General features: G+C 41.2%; 1 long non-coding RNA gene across 1 annotated transcript in view; it reads right to left on the minus strand.

Annotated features, from left to right (window-relative positions):
- LOC310845126 overlaps nt 1–20,139 on the minus strand; it is a 260,829-nt gene that overhangs the window by 102,996 nt on the left and 137,694 nt on the right. The gene's annotated exons all lie outside the window — the stretch shown is intronic.

The following is a 20,139-nucleotide window of genomic DNA, read 5'->3' on the forward strand; positions in this document are numbered from 1 at the left end:
ACCTCTTTGCCAAAGTAGCAGAATATGGTGCTTGGGCAAACAAAAAAAGCTTTTGAAGATCCTTATGGGAATTCAGTTACTCTTTTAACTGTGTAAATGCACATTTTGTTTCTACTATATAGAGCCTGAAATGAGCTATGTCCCAAATACTATCCCCAAACATCTGCAAGACACTGTATGGGTCAGATAATCTGATGACGTGATTTTCCCTTTGAAAGTTTGCCTGCAGATGGCTAGCAAGGTGCTTGTAATGTTTATTACAGCAGTGCTGAGTTATTTGTGTAGCTTTCGGAAGATGACTTTGTGATTTCAGTGCAATCATTACTGCAGAAGCAAATATATATCTAGTAACACTGTGGCTTATGGAGAGGGAATTAAACAATGAAAATATTTCTCTTCTTTATATTGAATTAGAATCATCTAAATAATTCCATCATTTCAATGGAAAAAAGTTTCAGTTTATGAAAGCTTGCTAATCCATTATTTCCACATGGGGCTTGCTCCTAGGAACTGTGGTTTGTTCAAAGTGCTGCGTGTCTTCAAGAGACCCCCATATTCCCCTCACAAATCCAATTTACATAATGTTTTAACAGTCAATCCTTCTTCCCAATGAACTCTTGAAATTGTAGCCCTTTGAGGAGAACAGGAGTATCTCTGCACCCTTAACAAACTACAATTCCCAGGATTCTTTGGGCAAAACCAAGTTGATATTGCTTTAAATGTATAGTGTAGATGGGGTTTTAACTGGATACCACCCTTTGATTGCATTTGGATTAACTTGGGTCTGTAGCAGCTCTATGGTTCTCATAATCACTAGACACGTTCTCTGGAGTTGTAGTCCCAAACATCTGGAGAGCAGCAGGCTGGGGAAGACTGTTAAACACCATTTGCAACCATCTGCTATTATAGTCTTGAACATCTTGCATGCAAACGTAAATCTGAGCCAAGGGTGGGGAATTGGATCCCACCAGCAAGCTGCATTCAGAACTGGTCCATCTTCTGCAGACCATTTTGCCAGGTGAATGGGACTGCCTTCCTGTTAACCATCACACATTAGCCAGGTTGCTTGCTAGGTCATGTGACCAAGCTGAAAGGGATCCTTGTCTTGTCCCACTCCTGCCACACACTTTTGGGGGGACCTATGCTTAGCTGAGTTCGGCTGGTGAAGCCCAGGCTCAGCACTGGCTCAACCAGGAAAGCCCCAATGTCTACTATATCCAACTCTCTCATCCCTGCAGATGTTGAGTTTGGATTGTGCTGTAATTTGGATCCAGTAAATTGAGTTAAATGCAACCCTTAGGGGGAAAGTATCAGTATACATACTTATGGGTAAACATCTATGATTCTGCGATCCTTACAATTCTACTGTTAGTCTATAATTGTCTCGTACAAAAAAGGAACCTACCGAATGAAGAGCTAAAGGCTTGGAATGAAAAAAAAATCATATCTAACACCACTTTTAAATATATAACTGGCAAAAATCCAAAATACACGCTGCAAATGAGCAGAGAAAACGGAGTCCTTCTCATTTTCATAATGATGGCTCACTGTGGCCTTACGGCTAATTCCTCATACAAATTTTTTATCATGAAAATGGATTAATGCACCATCTTTTCCACCTTCTTAAAATATTTGTTACAGGAATTAGGGTCTCTTCTCTGAATGTTAATTTCCGCCTGCTTCTCTAGCATACCTTGGTTTGGTCTTGTCAACCTCCTGCATTTTAACTATTTGTCCAGTTTCTTGGCACTCCTGCTGCTCTGGCACCAGGCTATTGGCTCTGCTATTGGCTTCAATGGGAACAGAATCACACCCTGTATGTTCTGTTCGACTTCTGAGTGTCAAGCCCTTTTGCCTTATGCAGATAATTCATGAGAACTAAAACTTTAGGAATAATAAGATGGTAATTAAACAATGCAGTCCTAAGCTTGGCTAGTCATGCCATCCAGGAAAAGCAATTTGCTTTACTAGGGCTGGTGCAGGAAATGGACCTGCTTTCTGGGCTGGCATAGGCTCCAGCAGATCCTAGGGATGGAGGAAAGTTGGATTTAATCTGCATTTTAATGAGAAACTACCCAAATTGCCCTTATTGAACCAATACGCAAACTGAAACACAGCTATCTTTCAAGATTAGCACTTCTCTGAATTATGTGGTGCAGTCCTCCAACCAAACAATATGTGCAAAAATGCATATATTCGGGGGAAATGTGTAAAAGACCACATGTCTTGGTGAATACAACATACAAAAATGCATTACATGTGGGGAAATGGCTTGCCCAAAAATGTGCTTATTTGGCAAAATTGCAAAGACACATGTTTTTGTTGGGAGACATCCATGCCCAAATGCTGATGAATTTTAATGAGATTTTTTTTTCTTAGATGGAAATTGCTGCGGAAATGTGGAGAACTAAATTTAGGATTTGAAAAATGAGAGACTTAAGAGAACCGAAACTGACAGGGTTTCCCCTGCCTACCCACTCCCTTTCTATCTCTGAAATGCCCTCTTCCGGAGTTTTATGACAGCTACCTACCAGGTACCAACTTGGTCATCATTTCAGTGCATTTCTGAATTCCAGGGCATTTCGGCTGCACCACTGATTGGATGTTTTTACCCTATGGGTTATATTAAACTAACTTTTACTCATTGAAATTAATGAGTACTTAACTTAGGTCTATTAATTTCAATGGGCCAACTCCAGGTACAAGTTAGTTGAATTCAACTGATAAGTTCCACCAGCAGAAGGCAGTGAAAGGTCTTCCACTAGCACAACAGGGTTTTTCACTCCTTCTCCTCCCACTGCATGTTCCCTCATTGGTTCAGGAAGTCAGCAGAAACCCCAGAATAGTGCATGGAGAGAAGAGAGGGGAGATCATTCCATATAGCACATTGAAATGCTTTATTGAAGCACTCACTAGCGCTATGTTGAATTCCTCCCTGTGTTTTTAATGTGCATAATTTTTTAATTATTGCATTTTATTCCTGTTCTTAATCTCTTCGCAAATTCACATTGTGGGAAACAATTCATCAATTCAGTAAACCTAGGATAATATACCACCAACAGGGATAATATACCACAGGATGCTGCCTGTGGTAGATTCTGCCAATGCACACTGTCAGCTAGTGGAACACAGACCACTACAGCAGCAGAACCTACCCCCCAGTGGAGGCCAGTGCAGACTGGAAAACATCTCCACCTCTTCCAAATCCCATCCAGCATAGCGGATAGGTGTTCAGGTTGCTGTACAGATGGAACCAATGGAAAAATAATACAAAAAGATTCTGAATAAACCTTCTTTGGTAGTGGCGCCCGCCCTGTGGAACGCCCTGTGGAATCCACCACATACCTTATACAAATTATATCCACTTCACAAATCATAAATAAAATACATAACTGAGTTAGTCTCAACTGAGCCTTGGACTTCCCTCCACTCCTTTGGTAAGTATCGAATAAATTATATAGTCGCGTACTTTTTAACTCTTTTACATAGGCCTTTCCCGCTGTTAGAGTTATTTCAACCCCGCCAGTGTCACCTGAGATTTAGATTCCATATACGTTAAATATTTCTTCCAATTATCATGAAATTTCTGTTCGTCTTGGTTCCTTAAACTTCCTGATATTCTATCAAGCTCAGCATAATTTATCATTTTAACCTGCCAATCACTTATGTTGGGTATTACTTCTAATTTCCAATTTTGTGCTAGCATAATTCTTGCAGCTGTCGTAGCATATAGAAACAAGATATTGTCTTCTTTTTTAATTTCTTTACCGACCATTCCTAACAAAAATGCTTCTGGCTTTTTGGGAAATGTATATTTCAAGATTTTTTTAAGTTCATTATAAACCAATTCCCAAAAGCCTCTCACTTTGCAACACGACCACCACATATGGTAGAGGTCACCTTCTACCTCTCAACATTTCCAGCATCTTTTATCCTTCAACTTATAAATCTTCGCTAATTTCACTTGTGTGTGATACCACCTATAGATCATTTTCCACAGGTTTTCCTTTAGTGCTGTGCATGCCGTAAATCTCATATTCTTGTTCCATAGTTCCAACCACCTCTCAAAATCGATGTTATATCCAATGTCTATCACCCACTTAGTCATGGCCTCCTTCACCTCCTCATCTTTTGTATACCACTCCAGCAAAATATCATACATCCTTGACAGTGTTTTGTTCTTACCTTCTATAACTTCTACATTAAATTTAGATTTTTTATCTTCAAATCCTACTTTCTTTTTGTCTTCTTTTAGCAGGTCATTTACTTGGTGGTATTGCAACCACCCTGTAAATAATTTTTTGATCTCTTCATATGGTCTAAGTTTAATCCCTTGATCTGTCTTCCAAGTTAGTTCTTCATAAGTGGCATTCTTCCCTTCCATGTTTATTTTTTTATAGTTAACACCTCTATTGGTGAAATCCACCAAGGTGTCTTCCTTTCCAATATATTTTTATTTCTTTCCCATACTTGGAATAGTGGTCCCCTAAAAATATGATTTAGAAAGCCTCTATGAACTTTCACCTTTTCGTACCACAGGTACGAGTGCCAGGACTGTGAATTTTTCAGCTTGTAAAACTTACTCCGTTTCTCGCCTTATTTTTCCCTTCCTTAGCCAGCTGAAACCATCATGTTCGGGTGAAGATCAAAGTCAAAATGTTGACATTTTCTGTTTAAAATAAAAATGCTTGTATAAGTATCTGTTAGGCACAAATTTACTTCATGCCATTTTCAATCAACTCCGTAGGCAAGCTGCACATATAGAAAAAACAAATCACTCCCTATTCATACTTCTACAAATATCTCATGTAGCCTTTGTTTATCCATGGAAAGAAACTGACCATATCTTCCGCAGTTTAACTGCAGGTCATCTGTAGGGCAGTATTAGGAATCCTGTGATCCATATAGGCCTCCCAAGAGGGCAAGAACAAGACCTGTTTGATCCAGCACCTGCTGTGAAGCTACCACTTGGATACTAGCCCCGCTACCCTCGCTACTTTGGTAAATTTCTGCAAAACTGTGAACAGACTAAATATGTAAGAAAGAGAAACAGAAAAGTCAGCTGGCTATAAACAAAGATACTATCGTAAACCACCGAACAGTCACATTGGAACATCTTCATTCTAACCAAGTTCCTGTTTTAACCAGGCAAATGATCCAAATTCAGTGGATATTGGTGGCTGAAGTCTATTTCACTAGTTTTGGGCTTATTAAGTGTCTATGTTGCTGCCCACATGTAAAACAAAAAACCAAAGTGCCTTATAACCCAAGTAAGAAATAGTGTACCATAAAATCACATAAACATGATTTAAAAAAACAAATTGAATAACAGTACAACATCACATCATTGGAGCTGCCCTGATGCCCAAGAAAACAAAAACATAATTGCATTGGCACTGAAATGATAACAAGTTTGACACCAGCTGGTCCTCCATCAAGAGAGCATTCCATATTGCACTTAAATTCTGTGCAATCCATAATCTTTGAGTCCAAGATGTAAGCATACCCATCAGTCTCCAGACACGAGGTTTGTGAATAGGCCCAACTGGGAAAACCAAAGCAACAGACTTACAAAGAACCATGGGTATTACAGCTGTGTCAAAGGATTCATGGGATTCTTTCTCACAAAAAAATAATTAGAAGCCACACATTTAACAACCAGTTCAACTTCAGATGTGGTTCTTCATAATATTTGTATTATTTGTATTTGTAACTGAGGTGTAGGGAGCCTAGGTATTGGAACTCAGCCTTTTCAAAGGTAAGGTCCAACAGTTTGAAAAATGGTTGCCTATGGCTCACTATTGACAGACAGACTTGACCATGCTCCAGGAGGCTGAGATAACCCTCATGAAATCCTGTTAGAAAAAGATAAAATCACAGAAGAAGCGTTTACTTCAAAACATGGAAGGCCTGAGGAGAAATCTCCAAATTGCTTGCACCAACAGAGGCAATCACTGTCACTGCATACATCCCCAAAGAAAACATTTACAGCCCATTACTGACTTCACAGTGCTAGATGTTCTTTCATTAAGTGTTGTCATAGTGGGGCTAGTAATCCTTTAATGTGCTTTCCCAATTAGCTGGAAGACATCCCAGACTTTTGAGCATTTGGTTGACGATGATATTTATGGATAACAATATATATTTGATCCCACCCAAGTCCATCAGTACAGTTACATCCATCAGGTAAGGTGCAGATCAGGATCTACAGCTAGTTTGACTGAAGCATTGAATCCCTAACAGAAGGCTTAAACAATAACAGTGGCCAACTCTGGGCTTTCAGATTGTGTGACACCCAAATTTGGTGCCATTGTCTCATAACTTCCATTCTAAGCCACTGCTGTGACACCCCCGGTGGCACCCTCTTGGCTCAGCACCCAGTGAGGGTGAACCATTCACACTCCCCTAAATCTACCTCTGACAATAATTAGGGTTTTAAACCCATGTTATTTATCTGGACGGCAATTCTACCCACCACCCCAACTCATCTCCATTGTGGAGAGAGAGAGAGAGAACCCCAGGGGTCACATGTCTTTATTGATTCAGGTTTCTCTATACTTATAAGCAAACAATGGCTTATAGCAGCTTTGATTGCTTTGGGGAAGTTAACAGGGTTGCAACCATTCTGCAACATGCACTGAGTATCAGGATCATTATCAAGTTTCTAATTCAGAACAGAAAAAGTTTGCTCCTGAAGATTATTCATTGTAAAGAAATTCCTGATATGAACCGTTTAGCACACTGATTTCTCATGAAAACATGGATAGTAAGCCTTTAAATTTTTGATTTCATCTCTCTCCAAGTCCGTGCATGATCAGTGTCATCATAAGTAGTTAAGGAATCCCCCTTTTGGTATGCTGAATATTTTATTTGTGGTCATTGAAGGTCCCTTTTCATTACCCTTTGAAGGCTCTTCTTTAGTTATTCGCATCCTGCTTCAAGTGATATCCCACTGAGCTAACCACAAGCAAGATTGTGTTTAAAGGCTTCTTGTTCTTTATGGGAATTTTCTTTTTAGAGCTCCAGCACCACACAACTAATCATGTACTTGTGTGGGCCACCATTACAAAATTCATTCTGTTACATGTAGACACAAAAATAATTCTCTTGGTAGATGTGATGAATCACCTGGTTAAACTGATTTTATAAGTGCTAAAGACATAGAAGAGGCAGCCGTTATTTAGTTTCAGCCTTTCTAAGTTGTGTGTTGTAGCCATTGCATTTAGTCGTGCAAGTTTATTTGTTCCAAATTTACGCTGACCTTCAGAGCAGCATTATCTTTGCAACAATACTGCACACTAGCTTGGAAGGCAAGCTTGCAACTTGCCCAAGCTCACCCTGTAAATTTCATAGGAAAGGAAGTATTCAGATTGAGGTTTCCACATCCAAGTCCAATACTCTAGCAACTCTGCTGTGTTGGTTCTGATTCACTTTGTATGGAATGAGAATCTTCTTTAAGAAAAAATTCCAGTGTTCTGTCCTGGGCCTGTTGCTGTTCTACATCTTTATAAATAACTTGGATGAAGGATTTGAAGGAATACTAATCAAATTTGCAGATGACACCAAACTACTGTCAGAAGAAGACAGAATCTGGATTCAAGATGGCCTTAACAGATTGGAGAACTGGGCCCAAACGAACAGAATGAATTTCAGTAGGGACAAATGTAAGGTTCTGTACTTAGGCAGGAGTAACCAGCTGCACAAATATAAGATGGTTTGCCTGTATTACTTGTAAAAAAGATCTAGGAGTCTTAGTAGACCACAAGCTTAACATCAGTGATGAACCAGCAAAAAGAGAGAGAGAGAGAAGAGGGGGAACTAATGCTATTCTAGGCTGCATTGACCAAGGTTTAGTGTCCCAATCAAGGGAAGTCATTGTACTGCTCTATCCTGCTATGGTCAGCCCCCACCTGGTCAGTCCCCACCTGTCCAGTTCTGGGCACCATCACCAGCCTTTATTTCTGCATTAAAGGTAAAGGTAAAGGTACCCCTGCCCGTACGGGCCAGTCTTGCCAGACTCTGGGGTTGTGCGCCCATCTCACTTAAGAGGCCAGGGGCCAGCGCTGTCCGAAGACACTTCCGGGTCACGTGGCCAGCGTGACATCGCTGCTCTGGCGAGCCAGAGCTGCACACGGAAACGCCGTTTACCTTCCCGCTAGAAAGCGGTCCCTATTTATCTACTTGTACCCGAGGGTGCTTTCGAACTGCTAGGTTGGCAGGCGCTGGGACCGAGCAACGGGAGTGCACCCCGCTGCGGGGATTCGAACTGCCGACCTTTCGATCGGCAAGTCCTAGGCGCTGAGGCTTTTACCCACAGCGCCACCCGCGTCCCTTTCTGCATTACTTAATTCTAATATATATATTGCAAAATTTTAATTATTTGACAGTGCAATTCTGACCTATTTTATTCCAAACACTAGAACCCAACTTTTCTATGTCCTAGCAAAGCACTACCCAGTATGACTATATCCAAAATCCAGTTAATACTTGTCCTTCTGAGACATGCATGGTTGTAGGATCTTTTCACTATGATCATGATCAAACAATTGCTTAAGTAGGAACTAAGAGAAAAATTCTTCCACATGAGCTACAGTTGAAATAAGCCACCATCCCTGAACTTCTGAGGAAGGTGGAATTACAAAGAGGGCTCCCTCTACTGATCTTAACACTCAAGGGGGTGTGCATGGAAAGAGGTGACCTTTCAGATATTTGAGGCCTAAGTCATTTAGGGCTTTAAACACACACATAAGAACCCTAGCCAAAAGTTTCTGAGCTGTCTTCAAGGGCAGCCCCATGTAGAACATATTGCTATAATCTTATCTGGAAGTGGTTAAATTGAAATATCTTCGCAGACTTTATAAGAGAGATACCAAAAAATTCTTTCATGCCATTTAGTAGTCCATATCCTACCACTATCACATCTTCAAATTTTATTTTATGTTATGGGCATTTGTGGTCAGGTAACACATAGGAAATTACTCAATAAATCTAATACCTTTCACATTAGTTATTCAAGGCAAGTAGGAAGAATAGACGAACGTATCACTTTGTATTGGATATATCATGTGGGAGACCAACTGTTCTGGAATGGAGTCTAATAATAGCAAGTATTTTAGTTACTTCTAGGGTATCATTATTAAAATGTCAACAATTTTAATCATGGTTGTCTTTAGCAAATACCATAAATATTAAATTACATGATTAATACATCAGAGTTTATTACCTTATGTCAGATGGAGTGGGTGTGTAATAAATCAGTCCTTAGCACTGGAAATAGTTGGAAGTAAATGTCATTCCAAGCCACTGTGGTTGTTCTGCTGAACATATTCTCTAACTACAATGTGATCTTCAGAGTTTCACCATACTGTTGCATTGTGCTCTAATAAAGAGGTGTCTCACCTGCAATTTAGCCATTGTGCTAATAATACAATGAATGGTGGACGGCGACAAATTTCATCCCTGATCATTAAGACTACATATCTGCATGATACTTAGTTTTAAGTGCCGAGTGCAGAAATAACCCAACTGAACACTTCAAGTTTTCTGAAGCATTTCTAGATAGAAAAAGTTAGTTATGAAGTCACTGTAACAATATGGGGTGCTATCCAATACTAGACATACTCAGAATAGAGCCAGTGAAATCAATGGAAATGGGGATGTAACCATTGTTATTTCAACCAGAGCAAACCCATGGAAGTTTACAGGCAAGATTAACTCAGTGAACCTTCTCTGAATGGAACTTCTGTGGATACAACCCTTAGGGATCAATTTTATACACAAGAAATTGGCACAAAGCAAACCTCTATAATTTAAGACAGCACAAAAGACGCCAGATCCAAACTATCTTCAGGAGTTTTCAGTAACAAGTGACTAATAATAATAGAAAAAATAGATGTTCAGTAAGTTAACTACAGTATTAAAGCTTTCCACTAGGTAAACTGTGACCCTTCTAATGTGGTTAGACTCTGACTCCCATCAGCCCCAACCAGCAAGATGATTGGAGTTGTAGTCCAGCAATAAACGGAGATCCATAGATTTCCTAGTCCTGCTGCTCAGAGCTCCAATCTCACATACTTTAGAGGCAGTCTGCCCCTCGAATCACCCCTCCTGCCTTCTTTCTGTGTCAGATCAGTCCCAACTAATCTGTGCAATACAGACTTTACATCTGTTTCCTCAATAATGATCATTAATTCATTTTTTAGTTCATTCATTTACTGTATTTATTTCATAAAATGTATATACCACTTGAATGTAAAATAAAAACAATACCCTCAAAACAGTTAAGCAGCAATATATATTTCTTTACACAATGCATCATTAATTTGTAGAAGCCATTGTCACTAGATTAGAAGATGACCACTGGGCACAATGACTTCAAAAAGCATTAGACAAATTTGTGGTGGATAGAGCTATCAAAGGCTATTAAGTATGGAAGTTAAATAGACCATCGGAGGCAGTGAACCTCTGAATACAAGACACAGAAGAGGATTGTCGCCTTCATGCTTGTGGGCTTCTCAAAGAATATGACTGGACATTGTGAGAAAGAAGATGCTAGACTCGATGGGCATTCGGTCAGATGCAGAACAGCTCTTCTCATATTCACATAATCTTAGGCTGGATCGAGACATGTCAAATAAGTGATTCGGTTAAACGTGTTGCAAACTCATACAGGGAAATCCGGTAAGGAAAGATGGGACTCCACAACTCTATCTGGTGTCACAGTGTTATATTGCATATACAACACAAATGCTTTTCCTCTACCAATCTAGCTGAATCCCTTAGTCTCTGTGAGCTTTGAATCCATATTTATGGCAAATAGGTTGTTCAATTATAAAATACATTACATTCATCCAAACATAGGAAACTTGTAGATGCTCCTTATTTGATTTCCCTGTATGCATTAAAAAATATTCTCTGCTTTCATCTCATACAAAGCTTTGATGGTTTTATGAATCATTATGAAACTAACATGCAGATTAAGAAATACAAAGTCATCCACCAGTCTCAAAGGTTTATCAGGAAAGAAGGGGTGAATTCCAACAAATGAGCTAATATAGTTAAAAGTGCTTTGAACTCTCTAGAGTGCTCTATCCTAATTCCAATGTGAAAACTTTGGCATAGTAGTCGTTGTCTGAATACTCAGCCCACACAGTGACACTTTGGTAAGGAAAGCTACTCCTTATGCAATGTTATACTGAAAATCTCCAGAAGCTGCCTCGCAAACAAACCTCTTATCATTTGTGGCTGTTTCCACAAAGGCCCCATTCACAGCATTCATTTAAAGCACTATGACACCACTTTAAACAGTCGTGGCTTCCCCCAAGAACTCTGGGAACTATTGACAGTTGTTAAAGGTAAAGGTAAAGGGACCCCTGACCATTAGGTCCAGTTGTGACCGACTCCTGGGGTTGCGGCACTCATCTCGCTTTATTGGCAGAGGGAGCCAACATACAGCTTCCAGGCCATGTGGCCAGCATGACTAAGCCGCTTCTGGCAAACCAGAGTAGCGCACGGAAACGCCGTTTACATTCCCATCGGAGCAGTACCTATTTATCTACTTGCACTTTGATGTGCTTTCGAACTGCTAGGTTGGCAGGAGCAGGGACCGAGCAATGGGAGCTCACCCCGTCACGGGGATTCGAACCGCTGACCTTCTGATTGGCAAGTCCTAGGCTGTGTGGTTTAACCCACAGCGCCACCCGCGTCCCGGTTGACAGTTATTAGGAGCCCCCTATTCCCTTCACAGAGGTACAATCCTTAAAGTGGTTCAGAGGGAATTCTTCAGAGGGAACTCTGGGAACTGTAGCTCTGTGAGGGGAACAAAGATCTCCAAACAACTCTCAGTGCCCTTAACAAACTACACCTCCCAGAATTATTTTGGAGAAAACCATGACCTGGCGTGCTCTGGTCCATGGGGTCATGAAGAGTCAGACATGACTAAACAACAACATGACTATTTAATGTTGTATCATAGCACTTTAAATCCACACTGGTCTTTATGACAGCTCCTGTGTGCAATTTGTGTGTGAGAATTAAGCCTTGGTTAAAGTGTCAGGAATTGCAATGCATTTGGTGTGCTCATTTTCTGTAAAAGTTTAAACCAGGGGTTGCCAGCTGGGTGCCCCCTAGATTATCCAATTATCCCTCTCCACTGGTCACTCTGCCTGCAGCCAATGTGAGCTGAAGCCCAGCAGCATTCAGAAGGCACCAGTCTGGTTTCCTGTTCTAAACTGCATTTTCTTGGTACATGCCTTCTTCTGAGGACAGAGTAATTTTCTCAAAGGGTCTCCAGTCCCGTGACATTCACAGTTTTGATGTCACCTGCAGATTGCCTCTCACATATCTTCATTAGGTCCTATCAAACTACTACTACCAACAACAAAGCTACAAAAATAGAAAACCTGAAAACCTTTGACTTGAGAGGCTTTGTGAGGACAACACATTTCTTTAATATTTGTTAGAGGACTTTGCTCTCTGTGGAACTTACTGTGATAACTATAAACCAATCAGCCAATGAAGTTGCAACAAAAATAAACGGCAGCGTATTTTGCAATGTGGTCCTTTATTTGCTCCAGTGGCTACCCCAAGCCAGTGTTATTTGATGCATAGTCAAGCTAAGAATTGGAAAAGAATTGGAGAACTATCTGGCAGCAGGAAAAACAAACAGAGTACAATGGATGTCAGACACAACTAACTCTGCAAAGACACTCCCTCTGAGAAATGGGAGATTAGCCCAGAAGTCTTTGCCACAATTGCAAGGGCATCTGGATTGATTATTTATTTTTTAGCAGGAGAAACATAGGTAATGTATTTCTTGCACTCCTTGAAGTCTTGCAGAACCTCTTATGCCTCCCATTTTGCCTTGGTACTAGTCAGCAGTGCATATTTTCACCTTGTTCAGCGATGGGGGGCAAACCCAGTTTTGGGGGGCCTGAAGCTTGAACTGTCATGCGGAGTCTGAGTAACCACTGTTACCTTATCCAATGGGGTTGTTCTACAACAGATCACCACATCTTTACAACCTTTGTGCTACGGACTCTCAAATGTTGGAATGTTGGGAAAAGGGGGGGGACGGGAGAGAAGGGTGGGGTGGTAAAGTTTATGTTCTTTTACTTCGTGTATGTCTGGGGGGTTTGTGTCAGCATCAGTTGGGTAGGTTCTCTTTCTATGCACTTGCTATATTCCCTTAGTGGTGAGAGAGGTTGGAGTAGTCTAGGGCAGGGATCAGCAAACTAAGACCCGGGGGCCAGATGCAGCCCACTGGGCTTGTTAATCTGGCCCACTAACATTGCGGACCCTGCTGCCTGCTCAGTCAGTCCCTGCCCTAAACCGGCGTGGTGCAGAGGCCTCACCACGTGGGGACTGACTTCCATGACACTGGTGTGGCTTCGGATTGGCTGCAGGAAGCTCCTGCAGCCAATCTGAAGCCGTGGACACCTCTGCGCAGGAAACAATGCTGGCGTGGCTTTGGAATGGCCGCAGGAAGCTCCTGCAGCCAATCCGAAGCCGCGGATGCTTCTGGGCAACACCCCTTCCTTCCCGCTGAGGTAGCCGCATATGGCCAAGAGCTGAGCGGGAGGAAGTGGCGGTGGCGGGGAGGCTGCCTCTGCCGCCCAGAGCAGCGGCATGGGCTCTGCGCCCCACAGACCCCTGGCTGAGGCAGACGATGACAACAACGCAGATGCGGCGTGAGCGCCAGGGGGATCCTTTCGGGAGAGGGTGGGTCCGGCCCCCCACAAGGTCTGAGGCACAGTGGACAAGCCCCCTCCTGAAAACGTTTGCTGACCCCTGGTCTAGGGTGTGGTTGATCATCTTTCGTTGGCTGCAGTGGGATCTGTTTGTGCATGGGGGGGCTGTTGAGATAAGTTAGCCATATTGTATGCTGTCGGTGGGTTACAAAATAATCAATTTGACTCAGATCAGTGTGACTGAAATTGGGTCTACTAGACCCCAAAATTTTAAGCAATGTGGACTAAAGTCACTTCTGGGGACCCTCTGAGATTAAGGGCCCTACTTCATGGCTTGATCTGGGAACAGGATGCAGGCTTGACAGTTGTCCCTTCATTTCCTGCAGGCAGGGGTTTGGGCACCCTAGTGGCTGCAGTTTATTTCAGGTCCAGGTTTTGCTCCCACATCAACAGCGTTTCCCTCTTCAGGGGTTTTAAGGGGTTTTCATCTTAATAAAGTAGCCATAGTTCAACCCAGCCTCTCTGTCTGTCTCTTTATTCAGCCACGAAGCTGCAAAGTTCTCTCTTTGTCTCGCTCAAACTGGGAATTGGGTGATTTTCCCAGAAGCTTCTGCACTATCACTGAGGCCTCAGGGATGATTGCCCATCTCCTCGTTTGAGAGATGCCTGCAGGGATGCTTGCCACAGAGAACACTGCAATGACAGCGCACTTGTGTTTCCTGCTGGGAGGTGTGTTTGGAAAAAGCAGAGCAGCACCTCTTTGGTGGGCTTTTGAGCTCTGTCAGCCCCGGAGTGGCTAAAAGCAGAGCTCAGAAGTTGCTGCTGTGCTCTCCTCCCCATGAGAAATGGCTCAGAACCTTTGTGTTAACACTGGGATGGTGATACTGAGAAGAATGCCTGAAAGGTATGAAGCAGCAGCTCTTTATTATCTGCTTTCTCCATCAGAACACTGTTCCAAACCCCCCTGGAGGAGGGCGTGAGATAGAGTGTAATTTGGAGACTGGTTTTTAGGCCAAGGGGGCAGGAAGACAGTATAAGGGTGCTATGAAGAGCAGCAGAGAAGAGAGAATAGAAGAATTGTGGTGATGCAGAGATAGTTGTGTAAGGAAGCTGCAATTGTAGGGTGCTGCTTAAAGCCGCAGTGAGGCCTATGGATACCAATATGTGGGGTCTCAAAGACCCACATTAACCTGCTTCCAGCCGGGATCCCAGGCTTCTCTCCCCATCATACAAACCTTACTCTCTCCAGTCTTAGCTTATAGCCTAGCAGTTTCTAAGAGGTCTACCACAGAGGTTATGAGAACAAGCCTCATCTGATCTCACCCATAATTAGAACACCACAATAAACTTCACTGAATAACACATGATTTTGGTGGTGGTTGTCTTCATTTTTCTGCAGGTAATTGGATAAATGGTGAACAACGTGTTCATCATTTTTACTAATGAAGTAGATTGCAAAATATTTTTCACTAGCAATTTTAATCATCATGATATAGTTTTATTTTTTGGACGGGGGATCAGATTAAGCAATTTCATGCAAATGTAACTGGTTTTTTCCTACCTGCAGTCATATAAATAGTATTTAGTCCTGAAATGTTAACAAGCACATTTGTGCCCTAAATTATTTAACCAAGTATAATGGCTCCAGATTGCATTTTTTGCTAGGCTTCTCTCAGAACCCTTACCATTTATCATACATGCGCTGTCTGTCTTTTTTCTACTCAGAAGCACAGCATGAAAAAACTTCATTTCACATTGAAACATCACTATGTGAAACAGTGTGATGAAATGAGTCACAGAAGGAGAGTTTGTGTTATACTCCGGTAAACAGTTGGTCTACGGGAATGATAGTATTTTATGCTGTGACTGATATATCAATTGTGAGTCCTAAGATATGAATGATCTGAAAGCAGGAGTTTCACTTAGGTCGGGACTGTATGCATGAGGAAGATTACAGGTAACGGAGCAAAACCTGCTGAGAAGGTATAGCACAGGTTGGATCCAGGAGTTAATATGGTACTGCAATGGATCTTTGGAAAAAAATTATATCTGATAATATTGGTGCTGATAAGGAATCCCTTAGGGCACTGCTAGCAAATTCATATGCATGTCAATATAAAGCATGATTGAGCTTTTCTATTAACATTCTCTCTCTAAATAAAAGCTAGTTTCCAACACTTCATAAAATTCTATCATGGGGCTGTACAGCTAATGGTGGGTTTGATGGAAGACAGATTTAGAGATGCCTTCTTTAATTTCCATGGTTTCCCATGGGAGAAAAGTCAAGTCTTATTCTTGTTGTACCCAATATCATGTATTCTCTAAATTAATGGGTGGGGGAAGATGTTATTACTAGATGTTATTTTTCTAATGTATAGGGAAGAAATAATAAATTGATTTTAAAAAGTCACCTAAGAGATGAACACAAAACAATATAAAGCAATACTCAATAAGATGCAGATAAAATCAACAAATATTAAAAACAATAGTTTAGTTATACACAAGCAAGGTTGTGTGTCCGGATAGGCTTTCTGAAATAAAAACATTTTTAGCAGGCATCTAAAATGGTATATGGAGCTTGCCTGCCTAATATTAATAAAGTTATAAAGCATAGGTGCTGCCGCACTGGAAAATCGACTCCTATTAGATGCAGAACAAACATTATATTGGCATCTGTAAAAGTACAAGTTCTGCAGGTTGAAGCAATTGAGTAGACATGGATGAGGCAAGTCCCAAACTCTTCTAGGCTTTGTGTACTCAGAGTACAACCTTAAACTCAGCTCAGGACCAAAACAAATTAAAGTAATATTTTAATCAACATCAGGACAAATGTATATCCATTGGCCATTTATTATATCATAGTTTTGAGCTCTATTGTCAAGCTAAAACTTTGTTTTTGGTGTTTTCGGTTTTAACTTTAACCAAGGGGTAATAAATACTAAAGAACACTGCAAAAATTCACAATATTACTATAACAGAGCACACCAACCTTTTGACAAAGGCAGAACCAGCACTGTTCTTTGCACTTTCTAATAGGCTTACATTTTTCATAACTGAAGTATATTTTACTGTTATGTAAAAAGGCCATACAACACAATCCTCACGGGACGAAGTATGGAAAGCTGAGAGACAGTGCAATTGCCCAAAGCAATGCAGCATGCTTCATAACCAAGAAAGGGTTTAAAACCAAGTGTCCCTCAGAGCAAGTCAAACTTTCTGGTTATGACAGAGTCAATGTTCTTAGTTGAGCAAAGTGTAACAGTGTTGGAGATTCAGTTAAATTATCTGAATCATATCAGATTGTTGAATTAGTTTCTTATCTGATACCAATTCTCCCAGATCTCGTAAGAGCAAGCTGGAATGTGATAAATGGCAACAAGTTCACATACAGAGTAATAGTTTTCAATTCAAGGTGAAAACCTGCCACCACCCTACTGCCTGAGCACCTACACCAGAAGTTGGTCGACTCCATATTGAATCAGCATTTGTTGGCTGGAGTGAGGGACTCGTAAGCATTTGCAGGATTCATACACTCAACTCAGGACTAAAATTCACTAAAGAGGTTTATCCTGAGGTGAAATTCTCATGACACAATTTTGCAGTAGTGGGCAATGTGGTAGGATCACCAGATCTGTTGGTGCTTACAGGGATCTCTTCTGCTTACAGGGAAAGAGATGGAGAGGAGCAAGGAAGTTGTCATAATACAAACTCATTGGCAGAGCCACTCTAGCACGCCTGCCAATGTGCTTGCACCACACTGACCTCTCTGCTACCTTGCCTCTCCCCATCTCCTTTCCAGTAAGGAACAGTTAGCAGGAGGCCAGGTAAGTGTCACCACCCCATCACACCATTTGCTACTGCTATGTGTATTGATGGACTCATTTGCTATGAAGTCTCCTTTGTCAAAAATGAAAACATAACACACACACAATGCATTTTTCAGTGGGTTCTCATCAGAGAATATCTTCCATGGGAACCATTATGGAAACAATACAATTTGTTTTTATTTTTACATACTGCTCAGGCCCTAGTGCTCCCAAAGCTGTGAACAACATATTAATGCAACACAAGATGCAATAAGAAAAAACCATAAATCAGTCAGCAAAACAATGTAAGACAGCAGAGTTCACCTACACAGTGAACTAGCTGAAATATGATTCTGATTGACTAGCCTAGGTCTTTCTTACTCAACCCAGTCACCATTAGGGGGATGAAACAGGAAAAATATTGTATGAATTAGGTGCATACCAGCAACTGCTTTCAAGACAGAAGTTAAAATGTGCTCTAATCCAGCAATTGCTTGTAGATTCATGGGTCTGAGACACTCATATGCAGAGACCTGCTTCCTCCATTGAATCTTCCACTAAGAAAGTTGACAGGAGCTCTGGAACAGGCCAATGCCTTATATTGCTACTTAATAAGTATTTAAATTGATCTAGATAGCAAGGTATGCTTTGCTGACATTCGCCGTGTGAAAGAGCTCAACAGTGTTCCTAACATAATGAACTGTACACAAGCCAAACCAGGAAGAAATGCTATTTATTTGAAAATAATGAATCAGATGGACATTTCTCATGTTTCCCAGCCACCCCAATTCTGCAACTGCACAATATTCCCTAAGTCCACACAGTGAGAAGCGTTTCTTGCCGAGCCTCAACTGTGAAGCATTTAAGAACAAAATAATGTTGAATAAAATGGGCATTTTCTGAGCCACCTGCTGCCAGCTGTGACCACCTTGCTAAAAGCTCACACCAGAAATAAGATCCTGATTTTATGAGAAGTCATTCTGCAAAGTTTCAGTGTTCTACTCCATTGTGATTGCAAGGGAAGGGGGCAGGGTGACATGTGGTGTGTGTGGGTGTGGGTGTGTAATATAGTTATATTCACATTATCCTGCTTTTGATTAAAACCATCTTGGATCCTTTTAATCATCCTGCCAGTGATACAAAATGATTTTAAGGATTTAAGGAAATGAGACAAATTGAGCCAAAAGCTTCAATCAGCTTATGCCAGGAATACATTTGACTTAAATGGAAAATGTTTGAAAACCCATTTTTCTTCTGATTATTTTAACCCATAATTGCAGCCTTGCAAAATATGCTTTTTTCAGTAGTCTAGCTGCTGACAGTAGAATATACATGTGTGTTTTAAACCTATTTTAATTTAATAATTTGGGCATGACAAGGAGTTATTCCTGCTTCCTGTCACATGGAGCTGATCAGAAATGTGCAAGTGGAAGTTTTTTATAAAAAAAACCTGTACTTTTTTTTTACAAGCAAAATGATAGGCACTTTATCAAGGAAATGTGAATGAATGCTACCTTGTGTCAGCAAACTCTTAGATTTCTACAGTGTAATCTATGTGACACTTCCTTCCTCCTCCACCACAGAACTGGAGCAAACTTACCTGTATAGGTTAAGACTGAAATAATCTATCATTTATTTTGGCACAATAAATTGACATACAAGGTCTGCTCACACATCAACCTTCACTAATGAATGACTTCACCCACTGCCAAGTGATGATTTGGGTGTGCAAATGAGCCTTTCAGGTTAAGCACAACAGTGAAGGAAAACAGTCACATCACCTCAAACAGAAAACCTTTCAGCATATTTGGTAGGCTGAACTTAGAACCAAATATACACTTTCCCATTCGGCTCAATGGTACTTATGCCAAAGTTTTTCTCTAAAGCCTATTCAAAGCATCCCAGCCAGTTGCAATCGCCTCCATCTTGTGGCAGTGAATTCTATTATTCATTGTGAAGAAGGGCTTTCTCTTGTCTGTGCTGAACTCACTGCCACTCAGTTCCTTAGAGTGATCTCGATCAATTGCAACTGAAGTATGTGTGTGGAGACAGGGGGTGCAGAGATATTTCATCCACTTTCTTCAATCCATGCATAATTTTATAAACCACAATTTTGTCTCCTCTTCCCCACCTCCCATCATTTTCTATATTAAGTAGCCCAAACCACATTGGACTATCCTTGTAAGGAAGATGATCCCCATGCTACCTAAGGTTACTAGCAGGCAACCGATGGAAGGGTGCAGAGATGTCTACAAGCTGTGAAGTCATCGTGTGCTGAGTAACCAAGCAGTAAAATAATACTGGTGTCCACATATCTGTCTAATGGCAGGCTCCTGAACTCTACCACTAGGTCATGGCTCCTCCTCAATTGTGAAGCACCACTGCGAAACACCACTTGATCACTGTTTGATATATCACATGCTATCAAAGCTGTAGGCAGCTGGCAGAGAACCAGGAACCAGAGCCTAAAGCAGGGAGTCAGAGGCAGGGGATGCGTAGTGGCATACCTGAGTAAGAAAGACCTTGATGCTCAGGCAACGTCCAGGAAGCATTTATAGCTCTTTCTGCCCAACATGGTCCAATGGCAAGTATGAGTGGTCAAGGCCAGTCCAGAACTTCGGAATAATCCATTATCATGGTGTTCC

Source organism: Podarcis gaigeae (genome assembly GCF_964106915.1).
Source record: "Podarcis gaigeae genome assembly, chromosome: 5".
Lineage (NCBI taxonomy): Eukaryota > Metazoa > Chordata > Lepidosauria > Squamata > Lacertidae > Podarcis > Podarcis gaigeae.